Below are 20,732 nucleotides of genomic sequence, written 5' to 3'. Positions count from 1 at the left end.
ATCCAAAAATGGGCAGAAGACCTAAACAGACATTTCTCCAAAGAAGAAATACAGATGGCCAACAAATACATGAAAAGATGTTCAACATCACTAATCATTAGAAAAATGCAAATCAAAACCACAATGACGTATCACCGCACACCAGTCAGAATGGCCATCATCAAAAACTCTACAAACAATAAATGCTGGAGAGGGTGTGGAGAAAAGGGAACCCTCTTGCACTGTTGGTGGGAATGTAAATTGATATAGCCACTATGGAGAACAGTATGAATGTTCCTCAAGCTAAATTTTATAGTTTTGATTAAATGTGAACTATATCAAATCAGTTATATGAATGCAGAATAGGTTAAAACCCATCAAATTTTATACGTAATCCAAGAGTTTATAAAAGGAAAAGGCAAACCTAATGCAAAACTGATATATTTCTGATTTGCAGCATTAGGAAGGTTTATTCATGTAGTATTTTACAATTGCTAATAACTGTTTGTTGTGGAATAGCTAGAACATGTTCAACTTGTTATATATTGATTGGTTACTTTTTATATTTCATTACAGTAATACCTTAGGAAATAGATTTCTAACCATTTTTGTCACTGGGTAAATTGTAAGCTGCCACAGAGAGTAGATCTTATAATACAAATTTCAGGATTCTGTAAATATAGAGACTATATTTAGGTTTATTTTAGAAACAAGATTGCAGGGTCTAGTCTGAGTGAAATAGGGTTCTAATGGACAAATATTTAGACCTAATGTAGCCAATCACCTTGTCACTCTTACAAGATATTTTTTCCACTTAATGGCTTTTAGTGCCCAGGATGGTATTTAGTTTTCAAGTACGGGCTTCAGTAAAGAATTCGAGTTGATAGGGAGACTTATGGGGAAGAGAAAGACGAGATAATGGATGATTTATATTGCAAACTTGTACCATTGGTTTGGCTGAGTTTTATTTAAAATATAGACTCCTTCAACTTCTGCATGAAAATTCAGGTCTATGTTACTTATTTTCTTAAATATACTTAAAAGTTATATAACTTATATTGAACTTTGCCACTTTGAAATATTGACATTAAAATAAAGCAAGAAGAAAAAACTAAATATATCTGCTTATGAAAGGGAATAGTCTAGGTCACATGTTCAGGTTTTATAATTTAATCTTAGATTTACCATGTATGATAAATATCTACTGGATAAAGGGCATTCGAATAAGAACCTAGCATAGGTAAAGCATGCCACAGTAGGGCTTGTCAGCATTTCACATCAACCCCACCATAAAATGCCTTTCTACCTTTTCTGCAAAGGACATACTTCCTACATGTATTTATTATATTTTTAATCAAATGCAAGGTGTTTCCTTTAATCAGGGCTCCAGAAAAGCATAAAGGAACCAATCATGCATAATAAGTTGTACATTTCCCAACCACTGAAAAGGAAAAAAATGTTGATTTATCCTGTCAACAAAATCACAGTAAGAATATCCTATTAGAGAATAAAAATATTAAGGACAACATGTTAGAGTACCTGAAAACAGTTGTCAAGGCCAAGGCATGCCACAATCTGTATAATTTGAGTAAGGTTTGCAATCAGGCTTGAAGCCCAATTTGTATTTCTCTAGTTTAAAATGTGACTCTATACACATTTTATTTTCAAATTACTAAATTGAATTTACACATGTGTCTTGATTAGTCAATCAAAATAAAAAAGTAGTAAAAAATAAGTTTTCTGGTTTTGATAGGAAAACAAGATATTATGGAAATAGATTGACAAATATTTGCCTGACAATATGCTTATTGTCCTACTCAAAGATTACTTCTCTCCTCTAGGAAATATGACAAGAATTAAGTAGTAGTTATCTTTTATATAATTAGTGTACTCTGCTAAGATATGACTGTATTCTTGAGCCATCTTTGCATTAGCCATGGTTAATAAACTCATACGATCTCAGTTAAATTTAACTGTAATTTGGTGTTATTCAGGATATCGTTTTTCATCATACCACCTCTTATCTAGAGTTAACAGGAGTACATGCAACATGATTTAGCTTTGTTTTAGGTCATTGTAGTTAATAGGCAGAAATAATTGATAGAATTCATATGATGTAGGACATCTATCTTTTTGTAAATGTAAATCACGGTTTAGAACATCTTTTCACATTTTGTTTTCCTGACTTAAATATATTACATTAAATATAGCTTTTTTTCTCACTTTTTAACTCATCCCTCACTTTAACTTTCTAGTCTGTTTTATTCACTTAAAGCTCATTGAATTCCTCCTCTGAGACATGTCCTATATACTCTTTTCAATATCAGGTACCTCAGATATCTTGATGTCCCCTTCCCTGATTATAACAAACTTACTTCCTGGAGGTAACCATTTTATCAAATTTTGTGATAATCAGTTTCTTGAGTTTCTTGAGTTTTATGATCCATATATGTATTGTTAATAATTATAGTTTGATTTTATCAGATTTTGAAAAAGGAATCATACAGTATCTTAGTCTTCTGTGACTTGAATATTTTATTCTTTTGCTCAAAATTATTTTTTAGCGATTTATTCATGCTGAAGGGTATACTTGTAATTTGTTCATTTTAATTGCTATCTATATATTTTAATATATCACAATTTCTTTATACATTCAACTGTTGACAGAATTTCAGTTTTTCCAAATTTTTCCATATAAAAATAGTGATAGAAGGACCATTTTTATATATACTTACAATTTTTATATATAACATACATATATTTATATATACAAGGTTTTATATATAATCTTGTTATATCCCTTTGTATATATGAGGACTTTCTCTGGAGTAAAATTTCTGGCTCATATGTGAATCTTCAATTTCTCCAGCTATTGCCAAATTGTGGTAAAATCAATAGTTTATGAGAGTACCCAATGTTCCACAATCTTGCCAACGCTTAATTTTCCTAGATTTTTAAATCTTTGCCAATCTGGTAGGTTTGTAATGCCATCTCATTGTGTTTTAATTTGCATTCACCTAATTACAAGTGAGTTAAGCATCTTCTCATATGTTTATTCAACCATATTATATTCTAAATGTTTTCTAGTTTTTCTATTTACAATTAAGGTTTTTAATCTACTTGGAATTGATTTTCATTTATGATATGAGGTTTGGGGCAACTTTTATTCTTTTTTCCATACATTTACCCCGTTTATTGAAAATTTATCCTATCTTGATCTGTGCCACTATATCTCAGAGGTATTAGGTATTCATGTATGCATGGGTCTGTTTCTAGGTCTCCTATTACTTCATTTGTTCTAACTTTTAAAATCTATGTATCAATGCCATAGACTTAATAACTTTATAGTTGGTAGATGTTTGGGCCACTCTGCAAAAGAAGAATGGACCTACACCCAAAATTTGGTTTGCATGAGACACATATGATGCCACACACAGACCAAGAGTATATGAAAAAGTTTATTACTTAAATAATGACGCTTTCTGAGTTGATCAGAGCAGGCTTCCCAAGCAGGTCCATAATGCCTTGAAAGAGTGAGGAAAAGAGACTTGCTTGGGGTTTTTATTGCAGTAAGGGGTGAAGCCAGGGTATGTTACCACACATGGGCAGAGGATTGATGGCTTGAATCTACAGCTGATGCCAAAAGAGTAAGCAAACTAGCTTTTCTTATCATTTTGCCCAGATATGGGGAAGGATGGGAAGAGGAAAGAGTAAAGCTGTCAGCAGTCAAACATTAAATTATGAAGTCAGATTCTTTATTACAATTTACTCCTGGTGTTAACTGATGACTAGATATGCCTAGTTTCATTTAATTAAATTTGAACTTGTTTAAGCCATTATGATGCTCTATGAGGCCTGTAGCCTAAAGCCTGTAAAGTAGGTGAAAGTTCCATTGAATGCTGTGTTCAAGAGCCCTGCATTTTGTATTCTGAGCTGTGAAATAAGTGGATTGGTTATGATCAATAATGTCTGAAACTCCAAAGAGGACAAGGAGTGTCTTTTTGAGCCCCTGTATTATGGCTTTAGAATATGTAGAGACATGTGTGACCTTGATTTATATCTGGAGTATCTGTGAGGCAAGAGATTCCCAGAGTCTTTACCCTAAAGTAGGGAACACTAGATAAGGATTTATTTTGCTGCATTTGGCTAGACCCAACAGCCAGACTATTTGTAATGCCCCATAGATGTAAAAACGTCCATATGGGGCCTATTGTTGTCCAGGCCATTCAGTGGTAAGACGAATGCCTGAAATTTGGCCATTTGTGCTAAGCCCTGAGTCCCATCTTTTATCAGGAATATCCTAGGGATAAAAAGCGGCAACCCTCCACTGAGCTCCATCACATGTGATGATGCTATACCATCCACAAGTGCATAAATTCTCCTTGCTACTCACTCAGTAAATCCCAAGGAGTCATTAAGTTAGCCAAAGATTCCTCCAGCACTACAGTATTTGGCAAAGGACTGAATACAGAGGAGGTCATCCTTTCCTGCAGATTTGGCTCCATTATGTAGCAATGAGGTTTTGGTAGCCATGTTGAGATTACAGTGTGCTGTTTCCATGACCCAAGGCATAATAGACAGCTAGGTGTGGACAGTCACAGGCTTAGGGTCTATGAGAAGTTCTGTTTCCAAGAGACCCCAGCACATGGACAGTGATTGCCTCTCTAATGGCATGGAGCATGGAACAAAGGTGGACAGTTACTTGCATCAAAGACCATGGGCTAATCATGGCCATAATGGAAAGTCCACAGACTATAGGAGGCATGAGAGGTTGTTGCCTCTAAAATGAAGGGATATCTGGGACTCCTTCAAGCACTATCAGGAGTACCTGTTGTATTTCAATTTGGACAGATTCTAGAACCTTTTGTTGGAGGGTCCCATTCAAGGTGGGTTCATTTACAAGTAACAGCATAGATGGCTTGTGTAAAATGTAATTATGGCACATGCTGCCTCCCGAACCCAGAAAAACCTAAAAGACGTTGTGGGTGCTATGAGGGTCATAGCAATTTCTTGACAGCGTCAGAGATGAAGAGTCCCTCAGCTGACCAAATGATTTTCAGGAACTTAACCAAGATGGCAGGTGTTCACACTATGTGTGAGTCAATGGTACAACTTTTCTTGTGTGTGAGCTCCTTTGTATTTGTATGTTCTGAATGAGTGTGTGAAATGAAACTCCTCAGAGGAGGACCTTATCAATGCAGTGTCATACCTGTGCTCTTGGAGAAATTTGCATGCAGTTAACATGTTGCCTGCAAAGGTATATTTAGGTCCTTCCAGAAGTAAAGGCATTTTGCAATAGAAACCTGTATCAAATCATGTCAATTATATCTCAGTAAAGCTGGCAAAAAAGTTAAGGCAAATTGTGACTGAAAGATTGTGGAAACAAGCACTGAACAGAGCATATTCACCAAACCTATAATAGCAAAATGTTTACCAATTGCTGACTGGATAGAATCAGTAATTTCAAATTTCAAAAACATTGGGTAAGGAGGCCTTAATAGGACTCACAGCATTAAGGTTGTGATAATCCACTGTGGGATGGTACTCTTTCATTGTAGGTTAAAGAATAGGCCAAATTGGGCTATCATATGGAGATGCGGTGAGGATAATCACACTTTCTCTAAAAGTTCTGTATAAGTTCAATCCTTGTATACCTTGGTTTAATTTACATTGTGTCATATTAGTTATTTTAACTGAAGCAGAAGGGGTATATTCACTGGGTCTCCTTTTACCAAAACAATTTTTAAGTGGTAAAGATTCTATTTAATTTTAATTTATAATTTATTGGGTCAAAGTATTCATGTGCACTATGTGATATTTTAGCACAAGAGATGCTATGACCATAGAGAATTTAGGCAAAGTAATAGTTCTTATGGTTAACATAAGGCATATCTATTTGTTCTCTATTTTATATTTGGTAATTGCCCTAAGAGTATAGGGGGTACCCCATTTAAATTTAGTGAGACCCCCTGCCGGGTAAAATTAATTTAGTCACAATTTGAATTAACACAAAGATATTTGCCAATTGGTGCATTTTAGCAGATGTTAAAGTTAATTCATAACCTGTTGTCAAATTGTAGAGGTGGAAAACAACCAATAAGCATCCTTCTATATTTTTGTCCTATAAATTACGTTAGTAAATTTTGGATTTCAATTGGGACCTCAGCTTCAGTTGTTTGTTTTCTCCTCCAGTACCCAGGTTGCTTTGTTTTTCCTCCCACCCTTCCTTTTTTCTCTATACTAGATATATTTTGTGGTGGATGTGGTCCTTTCTACTCTAAGGTCCTTTCTACTCTACTTTAAAGAGACTTCAAATCAGTATTGTCAGGTTTAGGCGCCTCCTCCATATCAGTGATTTCTTTAAGAATGCTGGGACAAAATAGGGTTTGAACTAACCCCCTGTCTGAGCCACAGGGGTACCTGTTTTTTGTTTCCCCTTATAACTTTGGGCATCAGGATCTTTTGTGGAGATAGAGACATAGGCAGTGGCAGCAGTAGCAAAGGAAATCCATAAGATCCTAATAAGTCATCTACTTTAGGATCATGAACCTCAACAATTCAAATCTTCAAATAGTAACATATGCTCAAATATGTTCTTCTTCCACATGAATAACCATCCAATGGGCCTATACGTAGCACAGGGTGTAGTGCTCTACAGAATAGGGACAATGCCTTCTTTAACATAAGCAATCAGTCACAGATTAAATAAAAGTCTTTCCCCTGAGCCTAGTGTCAGCCATAGCTTACAATGGAATTGAGACACATGATTCAATCTAAGATACACACACACACACACACACACACACACACACACACACACACATATATAATAGGGAGAGAGAGAGAGAGAGAGCCTGAGGCACTACTTGAGGGGTGTCCCAATCCTATACTTTGGCCTTAAATGCCAACTAACTATTGAACTTAGTTTGGTTATATCTGTGATAGATTGTCTTAGTTCAAGCTTCTAAAGCAGAATATCATAGACTGGGTAGCTTCAAAAACAAACATTTCTCACAGTTCTGGAGTCTGGAAGTCTGAGATCAGGGGGCCTGCATGGTTGGGTTCTTGGTGAGAGTTTTCTTTTTGGTTATGTTCTCACATTGCCTTCCTTCATGCATGCATGCAGTGCATGTATGAAGAGAGAGATCTTCTGTCTCTTCCTCTTTTTATAAGGTCATTAATCCAATCAGAAAAGCCCTACCCCCATGACCTAATCTAACACTAATTAACTCCCAAAGGTCACACCTCCAAATACCATGATATTGGAAATTAGAGTTTCAACATATAAATTTCTGTGGGGATACAAACTTGAAATCCATAGCACAGAACCCTAATAGAACACAGCAAATATAGTATAAAGCAGCAAAGCTTAAAGCACCAAGCTAGCCAGGAGAGAGCAGATCAAAATGTATGTGTACCATCAGGCAGCAAAGCCAGTAAGCAAACCGAAGCAAAAGAACCAGACTTCTGGTGGTCGCAGGCATTTTACTCATAGTACCAATGGGTTGTGTCTACCCATAATCAGTATAGACTCACGATTTGATTCCAATGTCAAGACTGATGATGCCACATTCACATGAAGAGTGTGTGAAAATATTTACTACATACAAAATGGGGCTTTTGGGGGAGAATAGGGCAGACTTTCGAAGGAAGTCCAAAAATGACTTCAGAGAATAAGGAAATAAGACTTGCTTGGTATTTTTATTATGGTTAGTCTTTGGGACCAGGTTGAGGGTTCCTGCAATTGGGTGGTGCTTCAATGGTTTGAATCTCCATCTGCCACTGAAGAAAGGAGCCACAGGCTTTCTTATTAGCTTACTCATTGTGTGACTGAAGGAGAAGAGGGAGGGTTGAGTCTTAAAAGCACAAAAAATCAAATAAAACATGGAATACCTACAGTAAGATATATATTTCCACTTATATAATTAGGATTATAATATGTCTTGGTGTGATTCTCTTTGTGTTCATCCTTCTATGAGTTTGTTGAACTTCTTAGAGCTCCAGATTCCTGTATTATCAAATATGGGCAGTTTGGGGTCATTGTTTTCTTAAATTTTTTTTTTTTTTTTTTTTTTTTTTGCTGCTCTGTTCCCTGTCTCCTCTCCTCTGGGAATTCAATTATTCATATGTTGTTACGCTTAATGGTATACCACAGTCTCTTTGGCTCTGTTCATTTTTCTTCATTCCTTTCTGTTCTTCAGGCTGGATAATTTAAATGAACCTATAATCAACTTTGCTGTTTTTTTTTTCTTCTGTATACTCAAATCTGCTATTGAAAGCTGCATCATGAATTTATTTCAGTTATTTTACTTTTTAACTCCAGAATTTCTGTTTTATCTCTTTTAATAATTTCTGTCTCTTGGTATTATCCTGTTTCTTGTGACATCATTCCCCTGGTTCCTTCAGCTTTTTATTCATAATTTGCTTTAGTTTTAGAGCATATTTTACATACTTGATGAAAAGGTAAGATTACAACTTACCTTTCTAGTAAATCTATTGTCTGTGCTTCTTCAGGAACAGTTTCTATTAATATCCCCTGTAAACTGGCCATACTTTCTTAGTTCTTTGCATGTTTCATAATTTTTTTGTTGAAATGGAATATTTTTGAATAATACAATACGCTAATTCTGGAAATCAGATTATTCCCTCTCCTCAGGGATTTTGTTGCTCGCTGTGATTATAATAGTTTTTTTTACTGACTTCTCTAAACTATTTTGTAAAGTGTACATTCACTGTTATGTGTTGTCATTGAAGTTTCTGTTCTTTGAACTTGTCGTCAGCTAGTGTTTTGGGGGAGATTTCCTTGAATGCCTGGGGTCAAAAAACCCCACACAACATTGTAAAACAATTATACTCCAGTAAAAATGTTTAAAAAAACCCACAAAAAACAGTAACAAAAATTCTCTTGTAGCTTTTGCAGATTGATTCTGTGTTGGAGCATTCTTCAATGCTTAATCTGGACATTTAAAAGTCGACCTTATCCTTCACTTTCTGCTTGTGCTGAAACTATAGATCTGCCAGAAGTAGAAGTCTTAAGAATGTAATTTTTGTATTTTCATAATTGCTCTCTTGTTTTTCTTCTTCTTTTCCACTTTTTCATCTATTTGTCTAGTTGGCTTGCTTTATATTTCAACTTTTTGTTGAAAAAATTGACTATCATATTTAAATTCACAAAAGATCTTTTTTGTTCTATTCATTTTTTTCCTTTCCCTTCATAACTTGTTCTTCTTTATGATGATTTTGTTTATGGTTTCTTTAAGGTGTCATTCTACTACTTGTAGTTTCTCTTTATTTTCTGTTTTCCTGTTTGTTTGTTGGAGGCTATTTTCATATTGGAGGCTTCCCTCATATTTCATATCTGGGTATCCATGTTTCTGGTTGTGAGAATTTTGCGGCTTCAAGGGTTAACTTGCATTCATAAAACTTTATTTTATTTTTTAATAATTAATGTTTAGCTTATTAATGTTATCATTTTAATTTCTTTGTTTTTAAATACATTTTAAAAGTCATTTGTAAATTTAGAAGTTTTTGAATAATGTGTTCAGTTTCAAATGTTAATTGTGAACTTTAAATTGCATTTATATATGTAATATTTTCAATTCCCTTCTAAATTACTTCAATTGTCTGATTCAAACAAAACATTCTTGTGTGTTTAAATGATTCATAAGTCTAATAAAGTAAACTTATGAATATGATTAAAATTCTCTCAGAGTTTGATACTGAGTGTACACTTAATAAGATTACATCTTTAAATTTAAAAACTAAAGCAGTTATTTAACAGTAATTACAAGGCTGTCACTCTAATAGGCCAAATTCTCTTAAAGATCACAGGTGCATCAAATACCATAAGTGAGGTAATCCAAGTAGCCTCATTCCTTTCTCCCTTTCTACATCTTGGCAGATATAAAACTCAGTAGGATTAAGGCAGCACAGTAGAAAAGCACAAGTTTCCCCAGATGCTCCACCTTCCCAGCAAACATTTTCCTCCAACAGAAGTTCCTATTGTTATATAGTCAATTAGATGTTCCCAGCCCGCTTCCAGCTCCCTTATGATTGTGTGCAGGGATGTAGAAATGGGCCCCTCTATTGACTGTCTTCCATGTTGTCTTTCACTGATAGGCCTAAACAAAGCTTTTCTGAGATAATAAGACAGCAAAGAATTGTATGCACTTTGCTACAGAGTTCTCTGCTTGTAAGCTACTCCAGTAAACCTTATCAGCTTGAGCAATAACATCAATACACAGTTTCCTTATGAACACAAATGTGCCTTTACTATGGTTTATATACTAAGAAAGACAGTTCTTCTCAGTTAATTGAAATTACTTACTATTTTATAGTTGCTTCATTTGGGGCTTCAAAATTTTAACAGGGATTAGTCTTGAGTAAAATCAGTGTCCTTGCATTTATTTGGCAATTTTACATTCATATACAACTAATTTTTCTCTCTACTTCAGAAATCTGAAGTTCCTCACCCAGCTGATTATTAGATTTTTACATTTCTTCAGCTCTTCAGCTACATCAAATCTTTTTCAAATGATGCAAAAAATATGAATGCTATGATATCCTAAAATATGTAAATTAATTTTCTATTTAACTGGATGTATTCTTTTATACTCTTTGGCTCATAAATATATATGTATATATATATATAATAAAATAATATATAATTGAATTATGAATATTTCACAATAGGTTTGTCCATCTATCAAATTTTGAGGTAATTTCATCAATGTAGTTGGGAACTTAAAAGATGATTGGGAGCTCTGGATACATGGTAGGGCTTGACAACTACTGGGATTTATTATCGGATAACCATGTACTTTTTCAATGAATCCCTTGTAGATAATGGGATGACTATTCTTTGAGGCAATTCTACTTCTCCAGAAGAGAATCATCCAATACCCCAACTGAAGGGGGGAGGAAAATGGGATATATGCTTGGCAACTAGTGTTATGGGATCAGGGAGAAAAAGTAGAGCTGAGGTTTCACATAATTCAATATATAAACTTTCATTTAATGCCCTTTATCTTGGTCTACATACTCACTCTTTCATTACAGTATGTCTCGTATATCTGAATAAGGTAAAATTTTCAGGAATAAACAATAAACAAATTATCCTTTATCCTCCTGTGAGGTAAAAGGTTTAAATATAGGAATCTATTTTGTATAGTGAGATTTCACCTATTCTTCTGTTTTCAGCCCTTTGCACCATCATGTCCTTCCAGACTCCTGGCATATTCAGTAGAGTTTCTAAGGAAGTTTTCAAGGTGAGTTACCTGGTTTTTCCCGTGAATTCTCTTGGCAGTCACTTACTTTGCACTTTGCTCTGCTCTGCCAATTACCACTCACCTACATTCTTTCCCTGTGCTAAAATGTAGAATTCTTCTATCCACCCTTGTTCCCTACTCTAACTCTTTTACATGGTTGGTAATATTTTTATTTTTTTTCTATCATTTGAGTGAGGTTTCTGAAACTTCAAATATGTGTGATCCTTTTTAGGAGGTAGCTTATTAGAATGATTTACACTGACAAAATACTATGATATACACATACATATAATTTTGTACATATATGTATATATTATGTTTATATGTATAAATAACCTTAAGTGTAATATATTGAGTTAACTATATTGAATACATTTTTTGTGTATAATAATTATAATCTATAGTGACAATACTAGACAATATATATTATATATGATTAACAAAATATTCTAACATATCTGAACAAAGGAAATGAAAAGGGTTTGTTCCCTTAAAATAGTAACATGATAAAAAGAAGTCCAGGAGAATCTAATGAGCAAGAAATAGATTAGAATTTGTTCCAGGGTTAATATAAGAATGATCCTATTGAGGGCACCTTCAAGATGGCGGAGGAGTAAGACGTGGAGATCACCTTCCTCCACACAAATACAACAAAACTACATCTATATGTGGAACAACTCCTACAGAACACCTGCTGAACACTGGCAGAAGACCTCAGACTTCCCAAAAGGCAAGGAACTTCCCACACACCTGGGTAGGGAAAAAGAAAAAAGGAAAAACAGAAACAAAAGAATAGGGACAGGACCTAGACCTTGGGGAGGGAGCTATGAAGGAGGAAAAGTTTCCACACACTAGGAAGCCGCTTCACTGGCAGGGATGGGGTGTGGGTGTGGGGGAAGCTTCAGAGCCATGGGGGACAGTGTAGTAATAGGGGTGCAGAGGGCAAAGCAAAGAGATTCCCACAAAGAGGAGTGGTGCTGACCAGCTCTCACCAGCCTGAGAGGCTTGTCTGCTTACCCGCCAGGGCAGGTGGAGGCTGGGAGTTGAGGCTCCAGCTTTGGACGTCAGATCCTAGGGAGAGGACTGGGATTGGCTGCATGAACACAGCATGAAGGGGGCTAGTGCACCACAGCTAGCCAGGAGGGAGTTCAGGAAAAAGTCTGGAACTGCCTAAGAGGAAAGAGACCATTGTTTCAGAGTGTGCGAAGAGAGGGGATTCAGAGCACCGCCTAAACGAACTCCAGAGGTGGGCGCAAGCCATGGCTATCAGTGTGGACACCAGAGACAGGCATGAAATGCTAAGTCTGCAGCTACAGTCACCAAGAAGCCTGTGTGCAAGCACAGGTCACTATCCACACCTCCCCTCCTGGGAGCCTGTGCAGCCCGCCACTGCCAGGGTCCCATGATCCAGGGACAACTTCCCCAGGAGAACACACAGTGCACCTCAGGCAGGTGCAATGTTACACTGGCCTCTGCCGCCGCAGGCTCACCCCACATTCCATACCCCTTCCTCCCCCTGGCCTGAGTGAGCCAGAACCCCCTAATCAGCTGCTGCTTTAACCCCGTCATGTCTGGGTGGGGAACAGACACCCTCAGGCGACCTACATGCAGAGGTGGGCCAAAGCAAAAGCTGAACCCCAGAAGCTGTGCAAAAAAAGAAGAGAAAGGGAAATCTCCCCCAGCAGCCTCAGGAGCAGCAGATTAAATCTCCACAATCAACGTAATGTACACTGCATATCTTGAATACCTGAATAGACAACGAATCATCCCAAAATTGAGGTAGTGGACATTGGGAGCAACTAGAGACTTGGGGTTTCCTTTCTGCCTCTAATTTGTTTCTGGTTTTATGTTTATCTTAGTTTAGTATTTAGAGTGTATTATCATTGGCAGATTTGTTTATGGATTTCGTTTCTCTCTTCCTTTTTTTTTCTAATATATATATTTTTTTCCTTTTTTTCTTTTTGTGAGTGTGTATGTACATGCTTCTTTGTGTGATTTTGTTGGTATAGCTTTGCTTTTGCCATTTGTCCTAGGGTACTGACTGTTTTTCTTTATTTTTTTAAATATAGTTTTTAGTGCTTGTTATCATTGCTGGATTTGTTTTTTGGTTTGGTTGCTCTCTTCTTTCTTTCTCTCTTTCTTTTCTTTCATTACCTTTTATTATTTTATTTTTAATAAATTTATTCTCTTTTAATAACTTTATTTTATTTTATTTTTCTTTATTTATTTCTTTCTTTTCTCCCTTTTCTTCTGAGCCATGTGGCTGACAGGGTCTTGGTGCTCTGGCTGGTTTCAGGACTGATGCTCTGAGGTGGAAGAGCCAAGTACAGGACATTGGTCCACCAGAGACCTCCCAGCCCCATGTAATATCAAATGGTGAAAGTTCTCCCAGAGATCTCCATTTCAAGTCTAAGACTCAGCTTCACTCAATGACCAGCAAGCTTCAGTGCTGTACACCCTATGCCAAACAATGAGCAAGAGAGCACAACCCCACCCATTAGCAGAGAGGCTGCCTAATATCATATTAAGTTCACAGACAGACCAAAACACACCACCGGATGTGGTCCTGCCCACCAGAAAAACAAGAGCCAGCCTCACCAACCAGAACACAGGCACCAGTCCCCTCCACCTGGATGCCTACACAATGCACTGAACCAACCTTACCCACTGGGAGCAGACACCAAAAACAACGGGAACTACAAACATGCAGCCTGCAAAAAGGAGACCCCAAACACAGTAAGTGTTAAGAAGACAGACAAATAGAGAGCAGATGAAGGAGCAAGGTAAAAACCCACCAGAGCAAACAAATGAGGAGGAAATAGGCAGTCTACCTGAAAAATAATTCAGAATAATGATAGTTAAGATGATCCAAAATCTTGGAAATAGAATGGAGAAAATACAAGAAATGTTTAACAAAGACCTAGAAGAACTAAAGAGCAAACAAACAATGATGAACAACACAATAAATGAAATTAAAAATTCTCTAGAAGGAATCAATAGCAGAATAACTGAGGCAGAAGAACGGATAAGTGACCTGGAATATAAAACAATGGAAAGAACTACCACAGAGCAGAATAAAGAAAAAAGAATGAAAACAATTGAGGACAATCTCAGAGACCTCTGGGACAACACTAAATGCACCAACATTTGAATTATAGGGGTCCAAGAAGAAGAGAAAAAAAAAGGGATTGAGAAAATATTTGAAGAGATCATAGTTGAAAACTTCCCTAAATGGGAAAGGAAATAGTTAATCAAGTCCAGGAAGCACAGAGAGTCCCATACAGGATAAATCCAAGGAGAAACATGCCAAGACACATATTAATCAAACTATCAAAAATTAAATACAAAGAAAAACTGTTAAAAGCAGCAAGGGAAAAGCAACAATTAACATACAGAGGAATCCCCATAAGGTTAACAGCTGATCTTTAAGCAGAAACTCTGCAACCCAGAAGGGAGTGGCATGACATATTTAAAGTGATGAAATGGAAAAACGTACAACCAAGATTACTCTACCCAGCAAAGATCTCATTCAGATTCGATGGAGAAATTTAATTAAGAAAATCGTAATAGGAATATACATATTGATAATTACCTTAAATGTAAATGGATTAAATGCTCCAACCAAAAGACACAGACAGGCTGAATAGATACAAAAACAAGACCTATATATGTGCTGTCTACAAGAGACTCACTTCAGACCTAAGGACACATACAGACTGAAAGTAAGGGGATGGAAAAAGATATTCCATGCAATTGGGAATCAGAAGAAAGCTGGAGTAGCAATACTCATATCAGATAAAATAGACGTTAAAATAAAGAATGTTATAAGAGACAAGAAAGGACACTACATAATGATCAAGGGAACAATCCAAGAAGATATAACAATTATAAATATATATACACCCAACATAGGAGCATCTCAATACATAAGGCAACAGTTAACAGCTATAAAAGAAGAAATCGACAATAACACAAAAATAGTGGGGGACTTTAACACCTCACTTACACCAATGGACAGATCCTCCAAACAGAAAATTAATAAGGAAACACGAGCTTTAAATGACACAACAGACCAGATAGCTTTAATTGATACTTATATGACATTGCATCCAAAAACAGCAGATTACACTTTCTGCTCACATGCACATGGAACATTCTCCAGGATAGATCACAACCTGGGTCACAAATCAAGCCTCAGTAAATTTAAGAAAATTGAAATCATATCAAGCTTCTTTTCTGTCCACAATGCTATGACATAAGAAATCAATTACAGGGAAAAAACATAAAAAACACAGACACATGGAGGTTAAACAATACACTACTAAATAAACAAGAGATCATTGAAGAAATTAAAGAGGAAATCAAAAAATACCTAAAAACAAATGACAATGAAACCACGATGACCCAAAACCTACGGGATGCAGCAAAAGCAGTTCTAAGAGGGAAGTTTATAGCAATACAATCCTACAGCAAGAAACAAGAAAAATCTCAAATAAAAAACCTATATGTAGGGGGGGGAGCGAGAAGATGGTGGAAGAGTAAGACGCAGGGATCACCTTCCTCCTCACAGATACATCAGAAATACATCTACACGTGGAACTTCTCCTATAGAACACCCACCGAATGCTGGCAGAAGACCTCAGCCCTCCCAAAAGGCAAGAAATCCCCCACGTACCTGGGTAGGGCAAAAGAAAAAAGAATAAACAGAGACAAAAGAATAGGGACGGGACCTGCACCAGTGGGAGGGAGCCGTGAAGGAGGAAAGGTTCCCACACACTAGAAGCCCCTTCGCGGGCGGAGACTGCGGGTGGCAGAGGGGGAAGCTTCAGAGCCGCGGAGGAGAGCGCAGCAACAGGGTGTGGAGGGCAAAGCGGAGAGATTCCGCAGAGGATCGGGTGCCGATCAGCACTCACCAGCCCGAGAGGCTTGTCTGCTCAGCCCTGGGGTGGGCAGGGCTGGGAACTGAGCCTTGGGCGGATCCCAGGGCAAGGTCTGGAGTTGGCAGAGTGAAAACAGCCTGAAGGGGTTAGTGCACCAGGGCTGGCCGGGAGGGAGTTCCGGAGAAGTCTGGAGCTGCCGAAGAGGCAAGAGACCTTTTCTTCCCTCTTTACCTCCTGCTGCGTGAGGAGAAGGGTTTAAGCGCGCCCCTTAAAGGAGCTCCAGAAACGGGCGTGGAGCTGCTGAAGAGACAAGAGACTTTTTCTTGCCTCTTCGCTTCCTGGGGCACGAGGAAAGGGAATTAAGGGCACCACATAAAGGAGCTCCAGAAACGGGAGCGAGCTGCGGCTGTCGGAACGCACAACAGAGACGGGTGTGGGACGCTAGGGTTGCTACTGCCACCACCAAGAGGCCTCTGTGGGAGCACAGGTCACTCTCCACACCGGCCCTCCCAGGAGCCTGTGCAGCTCATCACCGCCGGGGTCCCAGGATCCAGGGACTGCTTCCCCGGGAAAACGCGCGGTGCGCCTCGGGCCGGTGCAGCATCATGCTGGCCTCTGCCACCGCAGACTCGCCCCACATCCGTGCCCCCCGCCCCCCGCCTGAGTGAGCCAGAGACCATGAATCAGCTGCTCCATTAACACTGCTCCTTTGACCCCGCCCTCTCTGAGCGAAGGGCAGACGCCCTTGGACAACCTGCGCACAGAGGCGGGGCCAGGTCCAGGGCTGAGCCCCAGGAGCTGTGCGAACAAAGAGAGGGGGAGGTCCCTCCCAGCAGCCTCAGAAACAGTGGGTTAAAGCTCCACAGTCAGCTTGAAGTGCCCTGCATCTGTGGAAAACCTGAATAGACAGCGAAATATCCCAGGTTGAGGAGGTGGACTTTGGGAGCAAGATATACTATTATTTTCCCCTTTTTTCTTTTTGTGACTGTGTATGTGGGTGCTGCTGTGTGAGACTTTGTCTGTGTAGCATTGTTTTCACCATTTGTCCTGGGGTTAGACCGACCCCCCCTCTTTTTTTTTCTTTTTTTTCTTTAATAGAAATTTTTCTTCTTAATAATTATTTTTTTATTTTAATAACTGTATTTTACCCTACTTAATTTGTCTTCTCCCCTTTCTTTCTTCCTTTCTTCCCTCCTTTCTTTCCTATTTCATCCTTCCTTCCTCCTTTCCTTTCTTTATTCCCTCCTTCCTTCCTCCCTTCCTTTCTTCCTCCCTCCCTTCCTTTCTTCCTTCCTTCCCTCCCTTCCTCCTTCCTTCCTTCCTTTCTTGCCTTTCTATTTTTTTTCTCCCTTTTGTTTTGAGCCATGTGGATTAAAGGCTCTTGGCACTCCAGCCAGGTGTCAAGGCTGTGTCTCTGAGGTGGGAGAACTAACCTCAGGACACTGGTCCACAAGAGACCTCTCAGCTCCATGTAATATCAAATGGTGAAAATCTCCCAGAGATCTCCATCTCAACACCAAGACCCAGCTTCACTCAAGGACCAGCAACGAACAGTGCTGGACACCCTATCCCCAACAAAGAGCGAGACAGGTCTACAGCCCCATCCATTACCAGAGAGGCTGCCTAGAATCATAGTAAGGCTACCAACATCCCCATACATGCCACCAGACGTGGACCTGCCCACCAGGGAGACGGGATTCAGCCTCATCCACCAGAACAGGGGCACTGGTCCCCCTAACCAGGAAACCTGCTCAACCCACTGAACCAACCTCAGCCACTGGGGACAGCCACCAAAAATAGATAGAACTACGAACCTGCAGCCTGCAGAAGGGAGACCCCAAACACAGTAAGATAAGCAAAATGAGAAGACAGAAAAACACACAGCAGATGAAGGAGCAAGATAAAAACACACCAGACCTAACAAATGAAGAGGTAATAGCCAGTCTACCTGAAAGAGAATTCAGAATAATGATGGTGAAGATGATTCAAAATCTTGGAAATAGAATAGACAACTTGCAAGAAACAGTTAACAAGGACCTAGAAGAAATAAAGAGGAAGCAAGTAACGATGAGCAACACAATAAATGAAATGAAAAATACTCTAGATGGGATCAGTAGCAGAATAACTGAGGCAGAAGGACGGATAAGTGACCTGGAAGATAAAATAGTGGAAATAACTACTGCAGAGCAGAAGAAAGAAAAAAGAATGAAAAGAACTGAGGACAGTCTCAGAGATCTCTGGGACAACATTAAATGCACCAACATCCGAATCATAGGGGTTCCAGAAGAAGAAGAGAAAAAGAAAAGGACTGAGAAAATATTTGAAGAGATTATAGTTAAAAACTTCCCTAATATAGGAAAGGAAATAGTCAATCAAGTCCAGGAAGCACAGAGAGTCCCATACAGGATAAACCCAAGGATAAACACGCCGAGACACATAATAATCAAACTGTCAAAAATTAAATACAAAGAAAACATATTAAAAGCAGCAAGGGAAAAACAACAAAAAACACACAAGGGAATCCCCATAAGGCTAACATCTGATCTTTCAGCAGAAACTCTACAAGCCAGAAGGGAGTGGAAGGACATATTTAAAGTGATGAAGGAAAAAAAACCTACAACCAAGATTACTCTACCCAGCAAGGATCTCATTCAGATTTGATGGAGAAATTAAAACCTTTACAGACAAGCAAAAGCTGAGAGAGTTCAGCACCACCAAACCAGCTTTACAGAAAATGCTAAAGGATCTTCTCTAAGCAAGAAACATAAGAGAAGGAAAACACCTACAAGAACAACCCAAAACAATTAAGTAAATGGTAATAGGAACGCACATATCAATAATTACCTTAAATGTAAATGGATTAAATGCTCCCACCAAAAGACACAGACTGGCTGAATGGATACAAAAACAGGACCCATATATATGCTGTCTACAAGAGACGCACTTCAGACCTAGGGACACTTACAGGCTGAAAGTGAGGGGATGGAAAAAGATATTCCATGCAAATGGAAATCAGAAGAAAGCTGGAGTAGCAATTCTCATATCAGACAAAATACACTTTAAAATAAAAACTATTACAAGAGACAAAGAAGGACACTACATAATGATCAAGGGATCGATCCATGAAGAAGATATAACAATTGTAAATATTTATGCACCCAACATAGGCGCACCTCAATACATAAGGCAAATACTAACAGCCATAAAAGGGGAAGTCGACAGTAACACAATCATAGTAGGGGACTTGAACACCCCACTTTCACCAATGGACAGATCATCCAAAATGAAAATAAATAAGGAAACACAGGCTTTAAATGATACATTACACAAGATGGACTTAATTGATATTTATAGGACATTCCATCCAAAAAAACCAGAATACACATTTTTCTCAAGTGTTCATGGAACATTCTCCAGGATCAATCATATATTGGGTCACAAATCTAGTCTTGGCAAATTTAAGAAAATTGAAATCGTATCAAGTATCTTTTCCGACCACAACACTATGAGACTAGATATCAATTACAGGAAAAGATCTGTAAAAAATACAAACACATGGAGGCTAAACAATACACTACTTAATAACGAAATGATCACTGAAGAAATCAAAGAGAAAATCAAAAAATACTTAGAAACAAATGACAATGGAGACACGACGACCCAAAACCTATGGGATACAACAAAAGCAGTTCTAAGAGGGAAGTTTATAGCAATACAATCATACCTTAAGAAACAGGAAACATCTCGAATAAACAACCTAACTTTGCACTTAAAGCAATTAGAGAAAGAAGAACAAAAAAACCCAGATTTAGCAGAAGGAAAGAAATCATAAAGATCAGATCAGAAATTAATGAAAAAGAAATGAAGGAAACAATAGCAAAGATCAATGAAACTAAAAGCTGGTTCTTTGAGAAGATAAATAATATTGATAAACCATTAGCCAGACCCATAAGAATAAAAGGGAGAAGACTCAAATCAATAGAATTAGAAATGAAAAAGGAGATGTAACAACTGACACTGCAGAGATACAAAAGATTATTAGAGATTACTACAAGCAACTGTATGTCAATAAAATGGACAACCTGGAAGAAACGGAGAAATTCTTAGAAATGCACAACCTGCCGGGACTGAACCAGGAAGAAATAGAAAATATGAACAGACCAATCACAAGCACTGAAATTGAAACTGTGATTAAAAATCTTCCAACAAACAAAAGCCCAGGATCAGATGGCTTCACAGGCGAATTCTATCAAACATTTAGAGAAGAGCTAACACCTATCCTTCTCAAACTCTTCCAAAAGATAGCAGAGGGAGGAACACTCCCAAACTCATTCTATGAGGCCACCATCACCCTGATACCAAAACCAGACAAAGACGTCACAAAGAAAGAAAACTATAGGCTAATATCACTGATGAATATAGATGCAAAAATCCTCAACAAAATACTAGCAAACAGAATCCAACAGCACATTAAAAGGATCATACACCATGATCAAGTGGGGTTTATTCCAGGAATGCAAGGATTCCTCAATATACGCAAATCAATCAACGTGATACACCATATCAACAAACTGAAGGAGAAAAACCATATGATCATCTCAATAGA

The 20,732-nt window shown here is 37.9% G+C and overlaps 1 long non-coding RNA gene across 1 annotated transcript in view; it reads left to right on the top strand.

Annotated features, from left to right (window-relative positions):
* LOC136793801 (uncharacterized) overlaps window positions 1–11,249 on the top strand; it is a 1,119,572-nt gene extending 1,108,323 nt beyond the window's left edge. The window contains exon 9 of the long non-coding RNA XR_010839590.1: window positions 11,179–11,249. This is a non-coding gene — a long non-coding RNA (uncharacterized lncRNA). The remainder of the gene's footprint in view (window positions 1–11,178) is intronic.
* The last annotated feature ends 9,483 nt before the right edge of the window (window positions 11,250–20,732 follow it).

The sequence above is a fragment of the Kogia breviceps genome, chromosome 3, assembly GCF_026419965.1.
Source record: "Kogia breviceps isolate mKogBre1 chromosome 3, mKogBre1 haplotype 1, whole genome shotgun sequence".
Taxonomy (NCBI): Eukaryota; Metazoa; Chordata; class Mammalia; order Artiodactyla; family Physeteridae; genus Kogia; species Kogia breviceps.
Note: the sequence above shows the minus strand (reverse complement) of the source record. Positions and strands in the feature narration are given on the sequence as shown.